At 42.8% G+C, this 22,415-nt stretch overlaps 1 protein-coding gene across 2 annotated transcripts in view; it reads left to right on the top strand.

The window, feature by feature from the left end:
• The window catches only part of LOC124621863 (probable ATP-dependent RNA helicase DHX34), a 193,092-nt gene that overhangs the window by 168,857 nt on the left and 1,820 nt on the right, over window positions 1-22,415 (top strand). The gene's annotated exons all lie outside the window — the stretch shown is intronic.

The following is a 22,415-nucleotide window of genomic DNA, read 5'->3' on the forward strand; positions in this document are numbered from 1 at the left end:
AGTCCACAAAATTTTTCTTCTCTTACCTTTTACTTATTGTGCATGATCTCCTTCAAAACACTTTCCTCCACAGTTGATACATCGCTCCCAATGTCATTTTCACTTCTGGAAGCAATCTTGCTATGCCTCTTGCTGGATCTTGTGAAGCTCCGTCTGCGTATTTTCTTTTATCTCCTCTGTCATTGCAAATCTTCATCCTTTCAATGGAATTTTGAACTTTGAAAATGAAAAGAAAAGTCCACAGGGTCCAGGTCTGGAGAGGACAGAGCATGGGACAGCACAGTCTGTAAGGAGACTGACGGACCGGTACATCGTTGACTACACGGATGATGTATTCAGCCAGATTGGTAACACCCAACTTATCACACAACACATCAGAATGTTGTCCTAACTGCTCTAATACCTGCCTTGCCTGATCAAGTGGTAGATGACTCAACTCAAACCCAGTGCCGTCGCTACTAACTAAATTAACCCACGAAGGGTGATGGCGAGAACAAAGGGAAATCTTTTGAACTGGGGAAAATTTAAAGAAAATAGCACCACTCTCATAATCAAGGACCAGACCAGAAGCACTGTTTGAAATCACAACCCATTAGTAAAGGTAATTTAAGATCCTTTACCAAAACCAGATCAACCAGCCGAGAAAAATTCCCGTCAGACAAGCTGCCCCACACCTTGCCCACTAAAGGTAACTCCCACCCATCGTCTACATGACATCTCTGAGTGATAGGATGCAGGAAAGGGAATTTATACAAATGGCGGAATTCCAGATACCTCTGGTAGTCTAACAATGACACCGAACTGCACGAACCAAGGAGCGCACACACAGGACACCCGTGCACTAAATGATCTGGCTCTTTACATCAATAACACCGTCTGTAATCAGAAACCCGATTTACCACTCGCACCACTGGGTTTTGATTACTCAAGGGCAACATCCACATTCTACCCTCCCTCTCGCATTGTTCATCTAAAAGCAAAAGTGCCTGTATAGAGTTAATCAGCTCTCAAAACTGATTAAAAGTACTAGGCTGAGGGGAAAAGTTCAAGCGAGAGTGATCCTGAGGTCACATCCCATCTAACACATTAGAAATGCTCTCCGCCCCAGTCTCAAACAAATTGGGAGCTGACACTGCCGTATGCACATGTTCAAAGTACTGACTTACTGTTTCTGAAGTCCCTTGCACCCTCCAGTAAAACTCATACTCCAGCTCGACACTTCAATCCCGCATCTGCCGATCCTGATTTAGGTTTTCTGTGATTTCCCTAAATTGCTCCAGGCAAATGCCAGGATGGCTCCATTGAAAGGGCATGGCTGACTTCTTCCCCCCCCCCCCCCCCCACACACACACAAAAAAAAACTCTCATTAAGGGATACAACAAGGACGAAAAATCACAGAGTGAGGCACGCGTAATACATCAGCGTGAACCTGAAAACATACCAGCAACCAAAGGACTTGCTGGACCTGAAGTAAACTCTCAACTGCCAATTCCAAAATCCCACTAAGGAGACCCCTGATGGGGTTTGGTATTGTACCAAAATGACCCAAGAAACTACTGCTCAGAACCCGAACCACTGCGCTCTAAGCTCAGTGGCACTACCCTGAATTGCAACTCACTGATTCTATCAGCAAACTGCTACCAAAGCTGTCTATTGGAATCTTTAAGATCTATAAATCCAAGATCAGTTAGACAGTTACCTAGGTGAGCTAAATGTGCCTGTAGACGACACACTTGTTTTGAGTAGGCTGACTCGCCTCGAGAAATGAAATATTATGACACAATTCCTCCAACACAGTGGAAATACTGGAGAGAAAGTCACCTACCCCACCAAAGGTGTCTGCTGAGGGTAAAAGGGGGCAACCAACCACTGCACGCAGCCGGGTCGCTAACTTGGGTACACTTCCATCCACGGGAATCCCATGAATTCGCATTTCGTAGAGAAGATGTTCACGTTCAGGGTGGGAAATCCGGGGACAAGCTCTGGAGCTCATGGTGCAGGCAAACCTTCTGAAACCAAAGAAAAATTAGTGCACTGGTACGAATACCATATTCTAACAACTACATAAGGTGAACTACATTAGTTGAAACGACAAACAAGCCAGGAGGGAAAATATGAACCATCCCCCCCCCCCCCCCCCCTTTTAAGCTAGCAGATTGTTCTGCTACCAATTGAAACCCAGGTAACAGGTTCAGGATACGAACGGATCAAACATCAACACGTGGAAGGGAGACCCATCAGATAGTTCATTGTTTTCACCAAATTAACTTCTCTTTAAGAAAAACATACTTATCAATTAAATTCTAGATTAATAACAACATGAAAACCGTCAGAATTATAGCAACATTTACAATGACAAACTACTGAAATTTACCAATATAAGCAAAAGGAAACAGTAGTCAATAAACATAAGGCATCTGAGTTTATGAACAGTAACAATGAAATTTGAATCGTTCAGTAATTTACAAAAGTTTTTGAGTTAATTCCGCTAAACTCCACGGTCTACAACCCTGGCAGCAGTCGCCCAACCCACGTATAGCTCCAAGGAACAAGGTAACTACTCAACTTTTGCTAAGTATGACAGAAGACACAGCAGAGCACTCCCATGGCAATAACTTAGACCTCAGGTGTTGGGCGGGATGGCGCCAAGGTAGCGGCCCAGAAGTCATGGCTGCAAGGACCAAGTCAGACTCGCATGCTTTGCAATCAATTGTGAGTATAAATCACATGCGAGGCAGCGCCCATAAACAATAACAGAATATACACTCACAAATGATGAGACTCACTTTAACGAGATAAGTACAACTCATAACCTTAGATAAAACAAGTAGTTAAAGATATATACACCTTCACAAGGATTTTAATCAGATCAGGGGAAACTCGTTGAGATTGACAGAGACAATTAGAATGGATTTTGTCATACACAATAAGTACATACGTCTCCGTCTAGGTAAGATGAAAAAGTGAGTACATGTAACTGACAAAGTGCAGGTACAAACAGAGCAGTTGCAGTTAAACCACCCCTGAGGCATGAGTGAGTGCTGCTAAATTGCCTTAAGAAACACTAGTCAAGGTGAGCTTAAGCAAAACAGAAAATTTCAATCAGTAGTAGCCCTACATAATTCAATTAGGACTAAAACACATCAACGTAGGTTAGAATAAATGCACTTTACTAAATCACAATTAGATTTCAAATTCATACCAGATACCTGATACAGTACCATGACACCGGTGTTACCACTTCAATTCATTACATTGCTCTCCAAGCGGGTGCTCACAAGCAATTAACAGAATCATGTGGCTTCAAAGAAGACGCACTAGCAACCATTGGCCACTCTCAGGCCAAGGCACACTGCAGAACAAACAAATATATATTATTTACTGAACAAGACACAGTAATATTGTGCCAATTTTCCTTTAAACAATAAAACCACAGGGCTAGAATATCAATAGTCAGTATATTATGGTGCACTCTCCCCACTGTCAATTATCCTTTTAACTCCTTTTCAAATAACAGAAGGAGGCCCCTGTCAGCAGAGCTCCAGAGCACGACCTTCATCACCTTCTTTAGTGGCTGTCCAACATTTGACAAGTCGCTCAGCGATCAGGCTGGGGTACATGTATTGTCAAACCCAAATCGGCCCAACCAAAATCCCCCTGCCAGGCACAAGGCAGGTGACTGTCGATACCGGTGCCAGAGGTAGTTAGGCCAGCAAACCAAGCCGCCACGGTTCAACAGTGATTTCATTTTTTGTGCAATAGTCATGCAACAGGGATGAATGTGCAGGTGCGTTATTGTGCTGCAGAAGTCAGGTATTGTCTCGCCACATTTCAGGCCGTTTCCTTCTCACATTTTCTCGCAGGTGTTGCAACACATCCTGATAGCACCTTTGATCAATAGTTTGTCCCAGTGACATGAATTCATGATGAACTAATGCTTCAAAGAGCCAAAGAAAACTATCAGCATGGCTTTGACATTTGACCTAACCTGATGAGCTGTTTTTGGTCTTGGAGAACCTTTCCCAACCCATTGCGAAGGTTGAACACTGGTCTCAATGTCATAACTGTGGACCCACATCTCATGACCATTTATGATTCTCTTAAGGAACATTTATTCTCATTTGCAAGATCCAAAAACCCTTCACAGATTGTGAAGTGAATGTCTTTCTGGCCTTGAAGCATGAGCCATGAGATGAACTTTGTGGCAACATGATAGATTCCAAGATGCTGTGTCAGGATTTCATGACATTATTCAACTGAAATGTTACATTCTTCTGCAATCTCTTGGACAGTCTGTCTTCAATTTCCTGAACAAGGGTCATCTTTAACTTCCATCTGGCCATTTTAAAACCATGTGAACCATTCATAACACTTGGCACGGTCTAAGCACTCATCACCATAGGCTTTCTGCATCATTTGGTGTGCGCCTGTAAAGGTTTCCATGAGGTTCATGCAAAATTTGATGCAGACATGTCACTTCCCTAACTCTGCCATCTCGAAATTTGCAAACTGTGCGACACAACATTCTACTCACTACAGCACTGAACAATAACTAACAGACATACAACAATGAAATTTCCGCAAGTTATACATTAAACATAGGTGTGTGCAGGGATGCCAACCACATTTCACTCCAACATACCATTGGGGCGAAATTACAGATATACTGGAATTTTTTGAATAGACATCATGTGCTGCTGTTTGTCAAAACATTTTTTGCATACATGATGTATAAGAACTCTGTGGTCTGAGAATTTTTGTTCTAATAAGCTTAGCAGATTGAAACTTCTTATGAGTGATATTTATACGATTTTGAGATGTTACTTCAGAAGAAAGTGATTGTGTATTATTATCTTACATATAATACAGTCCAAATTGTACTAAATTCATCCCTCCCCCCTTCTTCCCTCCCTCATTCTTTGGTATTTCGACTGTTTCAAGGACTTTTCTTGTGCTTTACCTGTCTAGCATGCGTATATTCTTAAAATCCATAACCTGATTAGATTGTTCTTACTGCTCTGCTATTGCTGATCTTAACTTCTGTCCTAAACATATAGTGTTCTTGCTCTTTAACACTTTCTTTTACTGTCCTTCCAGTTCCATCAAAATGTACTGTGCCACAACCACACATATCTTCAAATATTCCCACATTGTGGTAGTGGTGAGGCACATCTGTTGTGGGTCAGAAGAAATCTTTTATCTTGTGTTGACTAAAAAATGAAGTCATTAAACCATTCTTCTGGAGGATCTGTATATGAATTCAGTTACTCTAGACAAAAACAGTAATTTTACAGAATGTGCAGGAGGTTACTTGTTCTTCTTATTTGCATTATTATTATTATTATTATTATTATTACCACTTCATTAGAAGGCCCTATTTATGGAGAGGTTATCATGGCCACTGGCCATCACTCTTTCCCTAAGGATATCTAGCTTTGATCGCAAGCTCTGTCACTGGTTCAGAATTCCTGGAAAATCAGTGTTCAGAGCAGCTTGCGTCTGGGCTGGGTAGTGGTGTGATACAGCATCTAGATATTTGTTTGCGTTGGTAAGTTTTCTATAAAATCTGTGGGCTAGAGTATTGTCAGGCCTTCTGTTGGCCACCACATCTCAAAACAGGGGGCCTACCTCACTCTTCATCTCCATGGTGAATCTGATAGTTGGATGATCGTTGTTCAAAAACTTGTAGCATTTTTCTAGCTCTTTCCTGCCACATGGCTATACAAGAAACATGTCATCCACATAGCAGACCCGGCAAGATGGTTCAGTTCCACATTTCTTCAAAATCCTCCAAAAAAATGTCAGCTTTACAGCCAACAGAGCTGAGCCCATAGCTAAAACTCCCCCTTATATTTAAAATAACTCAATTGCAAGCATAACTCAATCAGGTCAAAAATTTCTGGAGCAGATTTATCCCCAATGATGTCCGTGGTACCTGTTACTAGGGTGTTAGTAAATAGAGATTTGACCTTGGAGCTCACCATTATGCCAGTTGTGGGTACTTATACTCTAAGTAAATTTCCAAAAAGGTTTTGAATCCTTCAGAAAGGAGTTCATTTTTTCAAGAACATGTTTTATTTTCAAAAAAAAACCTAAAAACATAAGTTGAAGAATTAATCCCATTCAGTATAGGTCTCAGTGAACATCATTCTTTATGAAACTTCGGTAGACAACCTGGCTTCAGACTCTGTGTGTGGATGTTTCTTTCCATGACAACAAGTAACCTGTAGCTGCCATCTCTACTGAAATTGCACGCATTCTTTGATATTTCAGCTGTTTCACAGGATTTCTTTCTGTAAGTATAACTTTCTCTGGTTGGCATTGAGTTATTTCTGAAAATCAAAAACCTGGTCATGTTTTTGGTGCTCCATTACTGCTGATTAATTTTTGTCCTAAATGTGTGTGGTGTTTAAGTTCCCAGTGCACCATTTTACTTTTCTTCTAGTTTTGCCAATATATAGTTTGCCACAACCACATGTCACTTCATACATTCCCACAGTGTGGAGACAGTCAGACACATGCATCATAGGTTGGAATACATGTAACATGGTCAAATTATGCTTGGGATTGAGAACCCATTGTTGCCTGGGTTTATATTTATTCCAATCTCTCCCCCTCCCCTGTCCTCCCTTTGCCTGCTGTCCATCTCCTCCTTTTTCCTTTCTCTGTCCATCTGCTCTTTCCCCCTGTCTTTATGTCTACTGCTTCCTCCCCCCTCTCTCTGTCCATTGTCCATCCCCTCCTCCTCCCCCCCCCCACTCTCTCTCTCTCTCTCTCTCTCTCTCTCTCTCTGTGTGTGTGTGTGTGTGTGTGTGTGTGTGTGTGTGTGTGTGTGTGTGTGTGTGTGTCTGTCTCTCAGTAGGTTGCTGATTCTTATCACACAGTATTTCTTTCCAAATGGTAAGTAATATGTGTACCAATTTAGTTTTAAATTAATCCAGGAGTTTAAGAGAAGCTTTTCGGTTGCAGTTATGCCTGTATATGCATATTTCACATATGTTTTATCATATTTCACACATATTTGAACACGTATTTCAATTGTATCTTTACCTAAATTTGCACTGCAGTTTTGTCTTCATGCAGCCCAGTGTTAATGACGTCATATCTTCTGAATTATGTGTTGTACAATGATATAATTTTCTGAGTGCATTCAGTGGTATATGTGGCTACTGTCTGTGAAATGTGTGCAAATAGAGTTAGAAGTAAAGAAGGAATAAATTAAAAGGTCTAGCCTGATGTGGCAGTTTTACTGCATGACAGTGAAAGTATTGTAAGTGATAAACTCTTTTCATTTCATCATCGTTTTGGGGCAGGTGTCAGCAAGGAAAAATCTCATAAAGATTTGAAATTATGTGTAAAGTTGGTTGCCAGTCACTAAGTGCTCTCACTCTCAAATACTGGATGAATATAGCCCGGGTATTTGTGCACTGTGAGCTACACTACTTTTTCACCCCACCCCTCTGAGAGGTAGATGGTTCTTACACCTACAGTGATTCTTTCCAAACAGTATGTATGTATGTATGTACCAAGTTTGGTTGAAAATGATCCAGTGGTTTAGGAGGAGATGGCATATGAGAGGCAGTCTAAAAAGTTTCTAAGCTTCTAGTCTGAGATAGTTACCGTAATATCTTGCACAAACAACATCACCTACTTTTATAGTGACCCTTTGTGGGTATGCAAGTCAAATTTTGCGGCTCCAGCTTTGTTGATTTTGCCGCTAGGATGCATCATATACCATAGTGTAAGGAAAATGACGAATAATGAGAGAATCAAGAACAGTGATGTGATTGAATATCTTCATTTGAAGGGAATGACGCCCAAGGAAATTGTGGAGAACATGCGAAATACACTTAAGGACAGTGCTCCATCTTATCTAACAGTGAAAAACTGGGTGTCCAACTTCTAACGCAGAAGAGCGAGTGTGGAAAGTGTGCCAAGGAGCAGAAGACCTGTCACTGTTGCCACTGATGAAACAGTGACTCCAATCCATGGTATGATTTTGCAGGATCATCAAACAACATTGCAGCAAATTGAAACCACATTTGGAATTTCCCATGGGCATGCTCATGATATTGTTGTGAATATTTTGGGCATATGGAAAGTTTCATCTCGGTGGCTCCCAAAAGATTTGAATGTAGATCAGAGACGGGACCATGCGCAGTGTTGTGAAGAAATCGTCTGCCAATTTGAAGTGGCTGAAGGTGGTGTTCTTGCAAGGTACGTGACCATGCATGAAATGTGGGTTCACCACTGGATCCTGAGACAAAACAACAGTCACAACAATGGAAACATCCTTCATCCCAGGTGTCTGTATGTGTGGATGGATATGTGTGTGTGTGCGAGTGTATACCTGTCCTTCTTTCCCCCTAAGTTAAGTCTTTCCGCTCCTGGGATTGGAATGACTCCTTACCCTCTCCCTTAAAACCCACTTCCTTTCGTCTTCCCCTCTCCTTCCCTCTTTCCTGATGAGGCAACAGTTTGTTGCGAAAGCTTGAATTTTGTGTGTATGTTTGTGTTTGTTTGTGTGTCTATCGACCTGCCAGCGCTTTTGTTCGGTAAGTCACCTCATCTTTGTTTTTTTTTATTTTTTATTTATATATATATATATATATATATATATATATATATATATACACTGCCCAAACTCTTTGCCTCTGTATATGTCTGCTTGTGTCTGTATATGTGTGTATGGATACGTGTGTGTGCGCGCGAGTGTATACCTGTCCTTTTTTCCCCCTAAGGTAAGTCTTTCCGCTCCCGGGATTGGAATGACTCCTTACCCTCTCCCTTAAAACACAAATCCTTTCGTCTTTCCCTCTCCTTCCCTCTTTCCTGGCGAGTCAACCGTTGGTTGCGAAAGCTAGAATTTTGTGTGTATGTTTGTGTTTGTTTGTGTGTCTATCGACCTGCCAGCGCTTTTGTTCGGTAAGTCACCTCATCTTTGTTTTTATATATATATATATATATATATATATATATATATATATATACTGCCCAAACTCTTTGCCTCTGTATATGTCTGCTTGTGTCTGTATATGTGTGTATGGATACGTGTGTGTGCGCGCGAGTGTATACCTGTCCTTTTTTCCCCCTAAGGTAAGTCTTTCCGCTCCCGGGATTGGAATGACTCCTTACCCTCTCCCTTAAAACACAAATCCTTTCGTCTTTCCCTCTCCTTCCCTCTTTCCTGGCGAGTCAACCGTTGGCTGCGAAAGCTAGAATTTTGTGTGTATGTTTGTGTGTGTGTGTGTGTGTGTGTGTGTGTGTGTGTGTGTGTGTGTGTGTATATATATATATTTCCAATCCCGGGAGCAGAAAGACTTACCTTAGGGGGAAAAAAGGACAGGTATACACTCGCGTGCACACACACATATCCATCCACACATATACAGACACAAGCAGACATATACAGAGGCAAAGAGTTTGGGCAGAGATGTCAGTCGAGGCGGAAGTGCAGAGGCAAAGATGTTGTTGAATGACAGGTGAGGTATGAGTGGCGGCAACTTGAAATTAGCGGAGATTGAGGCGTGGTGGATAATTGGAAGAGAGGATATACTGAAGAGCAAGTTCCCATCTCCGGAGTTCGGATAGGTTGGTGTTAGTGGGAAGTATCCAGATAACCCGGACGGTGTAACACTGTGCCAAGATGTGCTGGCCATGCACCAAGGCATGTTTAGCCACAGGGTGATCCTCATTACCAACAAACACTGTCTGCCTGTGTCCATTCATGCGAATGGACAGTTTGTTGCTGGTCATTCCCACATAGAATGCGTCACAGTGTAGGCAGGTCAGTTGGTAGATCACGTGGGTGCTTTCACATGTGACTCTGCCTTTGATCGTGTACACCTTCCGGGTTACAGGACTGGAGTAGGTGGTGGTGGGAGGTTGCATGGGACAGGTTTTACACCGGAGGCGGTTACAAGGGTAGGAGCCAGAGAATAGGGAAGGTGGTTTGGGAATTTCATAGGGATGAACTAAGAGGTTACGAAGGTTAGGTGGACAGCGGAAAGACACTCTTGGTGGAGTGGGGAGGATTTCATGAAGGATGGATCTCATTTCAGGGCAGGATTTGAGGAAGTCGTATCCCTGCTGGAGAGCAACATTCAGAGTCTGATCCAGTCCCGGAAAGTATCCTGTCACAAGTGGGGCACTTTTGTGGTTCTTCTGTGGGAGGTTCTGGGTTTGAGAGGATGAGGAAGTAGCTCTGGTTATTTGCTTCTGTACCAGGTCGGGAGGGTAGTTGCGGGATGCGAAAGCTGTTGTCAGGTTGTTGGTGTAATGATTCAGGGATTCCGGACTGGAGCAGATTCGTTTGCCACGAAGACCTAGGCTGTAGGGAAGGGACCGTTTGATGTGGAATGGGTGGCAGCTGTCATAATGGAGGTACTGTTGCTTGTTGGTGGGTTTGATGTGGACGGACGTGTGAAGCTGGCCATTGGACAGGTGGAGGTCAAATCAAGGAAAGTGGCATGGGATTTGGAGTAGGACCAGGTGAATCTGATGGAACCAAAGGAGTTGAGGTTGGAGAGGAAATTCTGGAGTTCTTCTTCACTGTGAGTCCAGATCATGAAGATGTCATCAATAAATCTGTACCAAACTTTGGGTTGGCAGGCCTGGGTAACCAAGAAGGCTTCCTCTAAGCAACCCATGAATAGGTTGGTGTATGAAGGGGCCATCCTGGTACCCATGGCTGTTCCCTTTAATTGTTGGTATGTCTGGTCTTCAAAAGTGAAGAAGTTGTGGGTCAGGATGAAGCTGGCTAAGGTAATGAGGAAAGAGGTTTTAGGTAGGGTGGCAGGTGATCGGCGTGAAAGGAAGTGCTCCATCGCAGCGAGGCCCTGGACGTGCAGGATATTTGTGTATAAGGAAGTGGCATCAATGGTTACAAGGATGGTTTCCGGGGGTAACGGATTGGGTAAGGATTCCAGGCGTTCGAGAAAGTGGTTGGTGTCTTTGATGAAGGATGGGAGACTGCATGTCATGGGTTGAAGGTGTTGATCTACGTAGGCAGAGATACGTTCGGTGGGGGCTTGGTAACCAGCTACAATGGGGCGGCCGGGATGATTTGGTTTGTGAATTTTAGGAAGAAGGTAGAAGGTAGGGGTGCGGGGTGTCGGTGGGGTCAGGAGGTTGATGGAGTCAGGTGAAAGGTTTTGTAGGGGGCCTAAGGTTCTGAAGATTCCTTGAAGCTCCGCCTGGACATCAGGAATGGGATTACCTTGGCAAACTTTGTATGTGGTGTTGTCTGAAAGCTGACGCAGTCCCTCAGCCACATACTCCCGACAATCAAGTACCACGGTCATGGAACCCTTGTCCGCCAGAAGAATGACGATGGACCGGTCAGCCTTCAGATCATGGATAGCCTGGGCTTCAGCAGTGGTGATGATGGATCGCTTTTGCGACACGCGCGATCTTTTTTCGCCACTCGCTATCTCTGTTTTTGAGCAACGTGTGTTCTTTTCCCCTGATCTGGACATACTTGCTTGGTCTGGTCAACTTTTTCCTTATTTTTCTTATTTAGTGGTCTTCCTTTGGTATTGAACATTACCAACACAATTTCTTTCCTTCTCGTCCTTCCCTCCGTGTTTTATTCCTTCTTATGATTACTATTTCAACTTTAGTTATTTAATTTTCCTACCCACCAGTTACCCACTATGTACCCTAATCCTATACCACATTATTTACATTCATTCCGGAAACATGCATTCACCGTAGCCAAACTGCAATCCCACATACTTTTCCTCCGGTCCTGCTTAACCTTTGGAATTACCCCTAAAGGGCTTACCTTAAAAGTTCCCATCTCCGGGTGCAATTCCTCCTTCCACCAGTCTCTCCTGGACTTCCAGAACCTTCAATCCTTAGCCCTTACCCAACTTGTCCTGAATCTCTACACTACTTCATGTAACCACCACTCCCAACAGCTCCTATCTCTCTTCAAAGTCCTCCACCTCTCAAACCCTTGTTTGAAGAACACACTCAGGAACATCATCCTAGAAGCCAGCTGCAAACTTGAGTTCCATGCCACTCACCACCTGAAAAAACTATCCACAGTGCTAGTGCAACACCTAAGAAGTGGGGTCCCTCTCCCTATCCCTCACAAACACCAACCACAACAGAACCTTCAACAAACCCCCCCTCATAGCCAACAAACCTAACCTAGCCACCCTACTCAATCTCCCCATCCCAGCACATACCCCACACAGACCAAATCTCAACTATAACCACAGTCAAATGCCACATACCACCAGTCCCAATTCAGTCCTAAACCTCTCATCCAGATCCCTCTCTCCTCCAGAGACATCTGTTCTATCAAAAGGCTTAACCTTTAGCCCCACACCTAAATTCAACCACACTGCCCTGGTTAAAGATCTCCTCTCATTCACCCGGAACCTCAACTGGAAATATCACTTCACTACCCAAACACAGCCCCCAAATACTAGACCCAGTGTTGAACCCTGTCTAGAACAGTTCCGAATGCCTTCTCAAAGGGATCCTCCTCCCCTCCCCCAAAACCATCCCTTGCAGACATTTCAGGAATTCCTCACATCCAGTGTTGCCTCCCAGTCCTTCTTGAAGAACATCCTGACAACCCCCAACATCACCCCAGCTGAATCCCGTGCCATTAAGGAGCTGAACATAGACCGCTCTATTGTCATCCTCCCGGCGGATAAAGGCTTCACAACTGTCGTACTTGACCGTGTGGAGTATGTGGCAGAAGAACTGCGTCAACTCTCTGACACCTCAACCTACAAAGCTGTTACCCAGGACCCCATTCCCTCCATCCAGACTGAGCTGCAAAAAATCCTAAAAATCCAAGGTCCCTCACAAGGCCTCACAACGGCTTCCATAGACTTACTCACTCCACCTGACCCACGTACCCCTACCTTCTACCTATTACCCAAAATCCACACCGAGCGAGGTGGCGCAGTGGTAGCACACTGGACTCGCATTCGGGAGGATGACGGTTCAATCCCGCGTCCGGCCATCCTAATTTAGGTTTTCCGTGATTTCCCTAAATCGCTCCAGGCAAATGCTGGGATGGTTCCTTTGAAAGGGCACGGCCAACTTCCTTCCCTAATCCGATGAGACCGATGACCTCGCAGTTTGGTCTCTTCCCCCAAACAATCCAATCCAATCCAATCCAAAATCCACAAAGAGAACCATCCTGGCTGTCCCATTGTAGCAGGCTTCAAATCCCCAACCGAACGTATCTCAGCTCTGGTAGACCAGCACCTACAACCTATCACCCGCAGACTCCCATCCTACATCAAAGACACAAACCACTTCCTAGAACGCCTCAAATCCATTCCCACTCCTCTCCCACCTGAAACCTTTCTTGTCACCATAGATGCTACATCCCTTTACACAAACATCCCACATACCCATGGTCTCTCTGCCCTTGAGCACTACCTCTCCCAACGCCCACCCGAAGATCTTCCAAAAACCTCGTTCCTTATCACACTTACCAACTTCATCCTCACCGATAATTACTTCACTTTTGAAGGCCAGACCTACAAACAAATCAGGGGAACGGCCATGGGAACCAGGATGGCTCCGTCCTATGCCAACCTCTTCATGGGCCGCATGGAGGAGGCTTTCCTGAAGACCCAACAGCTGCTTCCCCTGGCCTGGTATAGGTTTATAGATGACATCTTTGTGGTCTGGACTCATGGTGAAGAAACACTCCTTAATTTCCTCCATAACCTCAACTCCTTTTCGAATCTGAATTTCACCTGGTCCTTCTCCAAAACCCAAGCCACCTTCCTGGATGTTGACCTTCATCTTGTTGAAGCTCACATCCACACCTCTGTCCATATCAAACCCACAAACAAACAACAGTACCTTTTCTTTGATAGCTGCCGTCCTTTCCACATCAAACGCTCCCTTCCCTACAGCCTAGGTATCTGCTCCAGTGACGAATCCCTCAACAATTACACCAATAACCTGACCAGTGCTTTCCTCTCCCACAACTATCCTGCAGACCTTGTCCACAAACAGATTTCCCGAGCAATACATTCCTCCCCGTCCAACAACAATGTTCCTATCCCCCGACCACACAGAAGCATCCCCCTTGTCACCCAATATTATCCTGGCCTCGAAAACATCAACAAATTACTCCACCAGGGATATGACTTTCTCAGGTCAACCCCTGAAATGAGATCATCCCCTGACAAAATTCTCCCCACACCACCCAGAGTTGCCTTTCGTCGCCCCCCCTAACCTCCGTAACATCCTGTTAAACCCTACAATATTCCCAGACTACCTTCTCTACCCAGCGGTTCCTACCCCTGTAACCGACCCTGCTGCAAAACCTGCCCCACGCATCCCCCCACAACCACCTACTCCAGCCCCGCTACTGGTAAAACATACACAATTCAAGGCAGGGCTACGTGTGAAACTACACATGTCATTTATCAACTGACATGCCTGCACTGCACAGCCTTTTACATCGGCATGACAACAGCTAAACTGGCTGAGCGCACGAACGGACACAGACGAACTGTCCGCCTAGGAGATGCCCAATACCCAGTAGCGGAGCATGCCCTCCAGCATAATTCTAGGGACCTAGGAACCTGCTACACCATATGTGCCATTTGGCTTCTCCCGCCCAACACCAGTCCCTCTGAACTGCGGAGATGGGAACTTGCACTCCAACGCATCCTTTCATCCCGCCATCCCCCTGGACTGAACCTACGTTAAAGAACCTCACTCCCATTCACTCTTCAGTCTTCTCCTCTTTCCCTTCCCTCTTTAGCCATTCATGCATCTTTTCATCCTACTGCTACTGCATGGATTGCCATTTTGTTTCTGGTACAAAGCGATGAACTCATGTTTCATTGCCTGTGATGATGTTTGACAAAAAAGTATCACAATCAGCCTCATAATATTCAAGCAATTCTGGACAGATGGTTCATTGCTCTTTATGGACTTTCGTGAAGCAATGAGGAAACCAGCAGGCACACACCTTTGAGTATATGACTGGGGGATAAATGTGTCAGCACTACCAACAGAGATGTACATTTAAGCATCAAGACGTTTGACTGTGACCCATCAATTATCTCAAATGAGAGTGTCTACACATTTCAGCATTGCAGGACACAGTTGTGGGTGGCTTGCTGGCATGCAGGATATCGAACAGGTGTGTGTGATGTTGTTGTGATAATGACATATGCATTGCCCAACAACTCACCCTGCTTTTGTCCACTGCTAGGTCTATGTAGATATTCTGTAAGCATCTATGAATACAGCTCTGTTACAGATGCCATTTTGATGGCCATATATAGCACCGACACCTGTTGGAGCTTCATGAAACTAGAGAGGCTGAAGCAGAAATATGCCGTGATGTCCTTAACATCTGAGGTCATCAGTCCCCTAGAACTTAGAACTCCTTAAACCTAACTAACCTAAGGAATATCACACACATCCATGCCCAAGGCAGGATTCGAACCTGTGACCATAGCGGTCGCGCGGTTCCAGACTGAAGCACCTAGAACCGCTCGGCCACAATGACCGGTGGTCCTACAACAAATCCTGCATTTTTTTCTACTGAACATGAAACTGTCTCTTGACAGTGTTCAGATATCCAGAAACACTGTTGAATGCTGAATAAGATCCCAGTGGAGGAATTGAATCACCAAGCAGTGAAGTAGACTGAGGAAGGACGTGAGATGGGCTAACAACACAGATGCTTTCATAATCAATTACAGCAGCCACGAGAGTCTGCAGGCTTACACCTTGTGTAATGCAAATCCTAATCACAGTGTAGGTGTAGCGAAATGTGGATGTTTCTCTTGCACACACTTATTATTATAGTGTCCATAGTTAAGGAATTGGGGTCTAACAGAAAACAAGTTAAAATGGAGTTAATACATAGCTAAACTAGCTGTGAGTGAACATCATTTAAGTAAAAACACGGGAGAACTGCCGGATATCAGTAACATCCTGCCACGATATTTCGGCGCAGAGTCTTCTGGCCATCTTCAGGTGAGTGCCACTGTAGTAGTACTGGCGAGTACGCGCTGAGCTCCGCTATTTAAAGCCATATTGAGGTGACATTGCGCATGCGCTGTTCAGCGTGAGCGTTCATAACGGCTCCGTGCGCTGTGCCTCGCGCCCTCCACTGTGGAAGCCTGGCATATCGGTATCAGGTCGATTTCCATCTTTATGCAGATAACTACGTCGACTACGAAGTTTCTCTATAAAAGGATTCCAAGCAGAGTTTAGCGGATAACCGTTATCTCGATTGATGTGAGTCTCATTGTCAGACAATCTTATTTCCACAGATTCATTGATATTCAAGCTCCAAAAGTTTGATGTATGGGCCAAAATTTTTGTGTTGTTGTAATTCATGGAATGGTCTGTGGAAATACAATGTTCGGCGATTGCGGACTTGGTGGGTTGGAGAAGGCGAGTATGCCGCTGTTGTTCCACAATGCGTTCCTGCACAGTTCGTGTTGTTTGCCCTATATATGATTTACCGCATTCACACAGAATTTTGTAAACACCTGGTTTACGCAGGCCCAGGTCATCTTTAACGGATCCCACCAGTGATGAAATTTTGGAAGGAGGGCAAAAGATGACTCTCACTTGATACTTTCTCAATATTCTGCCTATCTGTGAAGAAATATTCCCAATAAATGGTAGATAAACAGTCGACCTGAAGGCCTCTTCCTTTCTGCGCCGAAATATCGTGGCAGAACGTTACCGATATCCGGCAGTTCTCCCGTGTTTTTATGGAACAATCACTACGCCGGGAAAGCTTTAAACATCATGTCATTTAAGTATTTGGCCGAAAGAGTCAGCCTTCAGGAATTGTGAAATAAACCCTGTCGTCCAGGACCATGTGCCACAAAGAGCGCAGATTCGCCATGAGATGAGGAAATTCTGAGGCGTCTATTGTGCTGTAGTGTCAGAGTGAGAAAGACTAGAACCTACATCGTAGGGAGACCCCACAGAAGCCGTTTGTGGCCAGAGAGAAGTAGCGGTGTTAAATGGTGGACCCAAGATCGGCCATAAAGGGAAACATTTATGAAAACTATTTAACTGTGTAGTGATTCAGGGAATGAAGCCACAGTAATTTTAATTTACCATTCTTCATAAATTTTCATGGTGATCCCAATAAAACTTGAATGTTGATCATATTTGTAATAGTTTAGGATTTACTGTTAAAGTGAAATTAACAAGTTTTGTAACAAAAACCTGAATGCTAAAATCTGAATGCTTTGGTCGATCTTAACAATCGACATTTCATATTGAAGCGCATCATTAAAATGACAAATGTTGTAAATATCAACTCTGAAACTTTATTTGTTTAAAAGATATAGTAAATTTAAATGATCAGTATTTTCAGTTAAGCATCAGATCATCATTTCCTCCACACGAAACACATTGAACAATGACAGCATGACACCTTATTGAATCATTAGGTAATAGAATGTTTGCTGTGAAGTTTAGTGCATAATAATTACTTTTGTTCTTTGTTTATTTATCAGAAAACACATTGGTGCAAGGCTACTGGCCGGGACATTCAAAGTTAAGAAGGAAATTGTATTGGTTTTTATGTAAAAGAATTTAACATGTATTATGTAATGGATATTATTGTTACTTTATTTAGAATGTGAAAGTGGTCAATATGTTAAAACGCAAAATAATGTAGAATAAGCTGTAGCCAATCAGATGGATGGCTTCAGGAAAAGGAACTGCCGTAGTCAGTTGAGTGAGGAGGTTCGGTGCATGGGAAAATGCGGCTGGAGACGGGCAGAGGGACAGTGCTGGTGGAGCCGCGAAAGTGGACAGTCAGTGTTTAGGTAGCTAGGAAGTGAAATGACTTCGAAAATTTCACGTTGTGTGGTATCGCGGGACTTAGTCTCTGAGCAGTGAGCAGCCGCACGCCTGGTGTGAACCCTAACTTTTCACGTAGTTAACGAGGTGGAGTATTGGACTTGTAATTCGTGATGAGATTGTGAGTGATTGAACTGTGTCAAATGGATATGAGCTCGAGTGTAATAGTAATTCTAAATAAGAGCACTTCTGCTATTAGTTTGCTTTCTGAATAAACATTATTCTAACCAAGTCACAAGTGTGTGGCCTACGTCATTTATAGGTCGTTAATATAGCTCCCGATATTCTTATTACTGTTGTTATATGTTATATTAACTTCGTATGTTTATACAACTTTGCAAACTTGCCATCAGCCAGACAATTTAACCAAAAGGTCAAAACTGTCTAATTTAGGGTGTGTAATGCAACACTTGCAGTTCAACCCCTAAACGAGTTTGAGCCAAGGCATTTTGATGAAGGGGAACTGTATGTGAGCCTGAACATCTTTGGGATGTTAGCTCACATAATCAATAAGCTCAGTTCAACAGGTTTTTCTTTTTAAAGTGTTTATCATTGTGTTGACCTAAAACTAGGGTGTTGGTTTATTTTGCATATTTCACTTACTGTTGTCTTGCCCACCCGGTTAGCCGTGTGGCCTAACACACGGCTTTCTGGATTGGGAAGGAGCGCCTGGTCCCCAGCACAAATCCACCAAGCAGACTTGTGTTGAGGACCGGTGTGCCGGCCAGTCTGTGGATGGTTTTTAGGCGATTTTCCATCTGGTTCCCTTTATTCCACCTCAGCTACACTATGTCGGCGATTGCTGCACAAACAAGTTCTCCATGTACACGTACACCACCATTATTCTACCACGCAAACATAGGGGTTACACTTGTCTGGTGTGAAATGTTCCCTGGAGGAGGGGGGGTCCACCGGGGGCCGAACCACACAATAACCCTGAAAGAGTGATGTGATTCAGTGTGGGGCAGCAGAGGGGTGAAGTGAACCGCAGTAGTCATCGTGGGATTGTGGACCACTGTGGCGGCGACGGAGCCTCTCCGTCGTTTCTAGGCCCGCGGTTAACATACAAGAGAATACAATACAATATTGTTTTCTTAATGAATTGTCTTGGGTAGCAGTACACCTTTTAGTGAGAGAAGTATATATTCAGCAGCAAGAATATCCTGTAAAGTAAATAACCATTTATCTTGCTTTATATATATTTATAAAAATTATTTTTTTTAATCAAGGTACACTCCATCTTTCCCCTGACTCCTCTTACATATAGTATTCAAGCTCATGTCCAGGGAAGCATCAATCTTTGCTGGCTATGATAGACAATATCTGTTATTGCACCCTGTTCAAAATTATTTTTGGATTGACAACTCCAAAGGAAGTGATGGGGATAAGACTCGCGTGGGAGGTACTGCACACATTTGTACAATCTCAGGAGGCCTGAATCTGCAGCAACGGCTTATGGTTGTCAAACCTTCATCCACACCACTACAACCCTTGACACTTACATTATGCTTCAGTTTCAGACAGCTTGCTAGCCTTTGGGATCATTCTTTGTGCTCTCAGATTTTGTTTGTTTCTAGGTCTTACAGTTGTGATGTTTAAATTCTTTTACTTCTGTTGTTTGTTGTGTAATATTAGACAGTGTCAGAAGCAAGTTCATGAAATGCTTGTTAGTGCAAAATTTGAATGTCACTCTATTGGGTGAAAGATTGCTGTACAAGGCTGTCGAATGGCAATATGCCTACTTCAATAAAGAAAATTTAACGGTGACCGACTTCTCTCCATTACCAAGTTGATCAAAATAACTGCTACAGCATTGAATGGAAACAAAAGCAATGTTGTGAAAACCATCAACAAAATGTGTAGGGAAAAAAAAGACAGGAAGATGGAAAATCAGGGGAAAACATTGTATGGGTGAGCAGATTACCAAGATAGATTCATTTCTCAAGCATGTGATACATTTGTATGTTTATGATTATAATTGCAGAAAGGAACATCTGGCACACAGAAAATCACCAAATCACAGGCCATCATTAAGAAAGGAGGTTTTGTTAAGGCATTACCACATTGCTGTTTACAAATATGCTCAACCAAGACTTTATTATAGAAATTTGTGTGACTTTAATCTGTGGATGAACAGAAAAGATATAGCTGGGTGACATGCTAATTTTTAAGACAAATTCATAGCATGACATCAGTTAAGATGCTTGGCTTGAAGAAATGTGGATAAATTGTGTCTGTTTTTTCAAGCAGGCCTGAACAGATGACACAGTTAAAGAAATTATGGCAGTGCCTCCCAATAAGGATGGCTGATGTATCCTCTTGGATGCAGGTACCTCACAAGGTTTACTTCTGAACTGTCTTCAGCTTTTTAATTGAATAAAGACACAAGATTATCATGAAGACATGGATCATGATAGATGTATTAAGTTGTTCTTAATCTTGGCAACACCAAATATGTAAACACCATTAGTTTTGCTCTTGATAATCCCCATAGTGATTCTGCTTTAGTTGACAAGATGCCTACCATGACAAAGCAAAAGGTTGAAATAATCGATTGGCTGCACTATCACAGCATTGAAATAAATGAGAATCTTACAAAGGTGTAGCTTATGGGACTAATATCTCTCCATAAACTGTTGTTCTCAAGATATGAAACTGATGAACTGGCAAAACAAATGAGCATACTGCTATTAGGCTGCCACCTTTTCACTGCTGTTGCAAGCCATTAGAATTGATCTGGGACCAATTTAAGTTCACATTCCTAGAAATAATATCAAAAAATTATTCTGTCTGCAGTCAAAGCACTCTCCAACAAAGGTGCTCAGAAAGTCACCTCTGAAGACTGGAAAATAGCTCTCAATTGTATACAATACATTTTGGAAAAAAATCAATTGTATGATGCTATTTTAGGAAATTTTTAGAGGAAATTTTTCTTTCACCGTCACAAGAAAGATGTACATACCAATTCAGCTGAGTGTTTGGATTGCACAGTTTAAGTACTTGCATATCAAAATTACATTTTCGTAATTTTTCACTGTTACTAAGAAGGCTGTTACTAACAATTGAGTCCAAATAAGGTCACCCGAGGAGCTCAGTCATTACGACACAAAAGAAACTTCTCTCACCATTTACATCATTATTGCTGCAATACTGAGGTAATGTATTTTGTATCAGTAGTCTTCTTGCTGTCAAACCTGTAAGTTTCCTGACCCTGATTAACGCGCACACAATTTTTTTGCTATGTTAGAAATAAGTAAAAACTTTGACAGATAGTATAACAAAAAAGTTAATTATGAACCTAGCGACCTGTGGAGCACTGCGCATCATATTCATCACACTTCATTCAAGTTAACAGGGTGGTTTGATAAGTCTGGTAAATAGCAAGAAAAAATGTTTGTTGCATAAACAACTCACCTTACTTCTCAACATAGCCTTCTTTGATGGATATACACTTGGTCCAGCAATCCTCCACCTTTTCCATTCCATTGGGGAAAATACTCATTGATTGAAACTATCACTTTCTCATTTGATGAAAATTTCCTCCCAGCAAGGCAAAGTTTCAAGTTAGGGAACACAAGTAAGTTGCTTAAGGTTAAGTCTCATGAGTAGAATAGATGAGAAACAGTTCAAAGCCCCATGCATGCATTTTTGCCACTGTTATTGCTGATGTATAAGGTTGTGCATTATGCTAGTGAAAGAGCACTTTTTGATGCCAGCCTTGGCCATTTTTCTGCCACCACAAGTTTCCAAAGCTCCAACAATGAAGTAGAATAGGTTCCAGTTATGCTTCCGACTTTTTCTAAGTAATCTTTATGGATTATTCCTTGGGAATCCCAAAAAATAGTTGTCATCACCTTATAAGCAAACAAAATGGTCTTTGCATTCTTTGGCACACTTTCACCAGGCTTTGTCCATTGTTTCGAGTGCCATTTTGACTCTGGTGTATAACGATGGATCCGAGTTTCACAACAGTCACAAATTGGGACAAAAGCATAGCAGATTGCAACTAAACATTGCCAGACATTGTGCTGAAATGTTGTGCTAGATGCACTTTTGGTCAACTGTGAGCAATTGCGTCACCCACCTCGCACAGAGGTCCTTCATAGACAATTCTCTGTACAGTTCAGATGCCTACAGTCTCAGCAACCTCATCAACTCTTTGGCAGTCTTGTATTACCGCATCATGGATTTTATCAATGGCTTCCTTTATGGTGATCTTAATTGGATGGCCAGTGCGAGTGCTTCATCCTCAGCGCTTCTCCAACCACATTTAAATTTGTTAATCCAAAAGTAAATGGTCTTCAGTGATGGTGCAGAGTCTTCATGAACTTCATCCAATTCTGTTTTAATTTGTGCAGCAATCTAACCCATCAAATAAAAATGTTTAGTAAGAACATGACATTTGTTTTTCTCTACTTTCAAGTACAGTCGACACACTGACCAATTCAGGTGGCTGTCAACAATAAACTGTATGATATACATTGTTGAAATTCTTTAAGCGATCCTTGGAATGGTCAAGCTTACGAAACATGAAGGCACACCAGAGATGTTCCATTATCAAACCACCCTCATA

This window comes from Schistocerca americana, chromosome 1 (assembly GCF_021461395.2).
Source record: "Schistocerca americana isolate TAMUIC-IGC-003095 chromosome 1, iqSchAmer2.1, whole genome shotgun sequence".
Classification (NCBI taxonomy): Eukaryota; Metazoa; Arthropoda; class Insecta; order Orthoptera; family Acrididae; genus Schistocerca; species Schistocerca americana.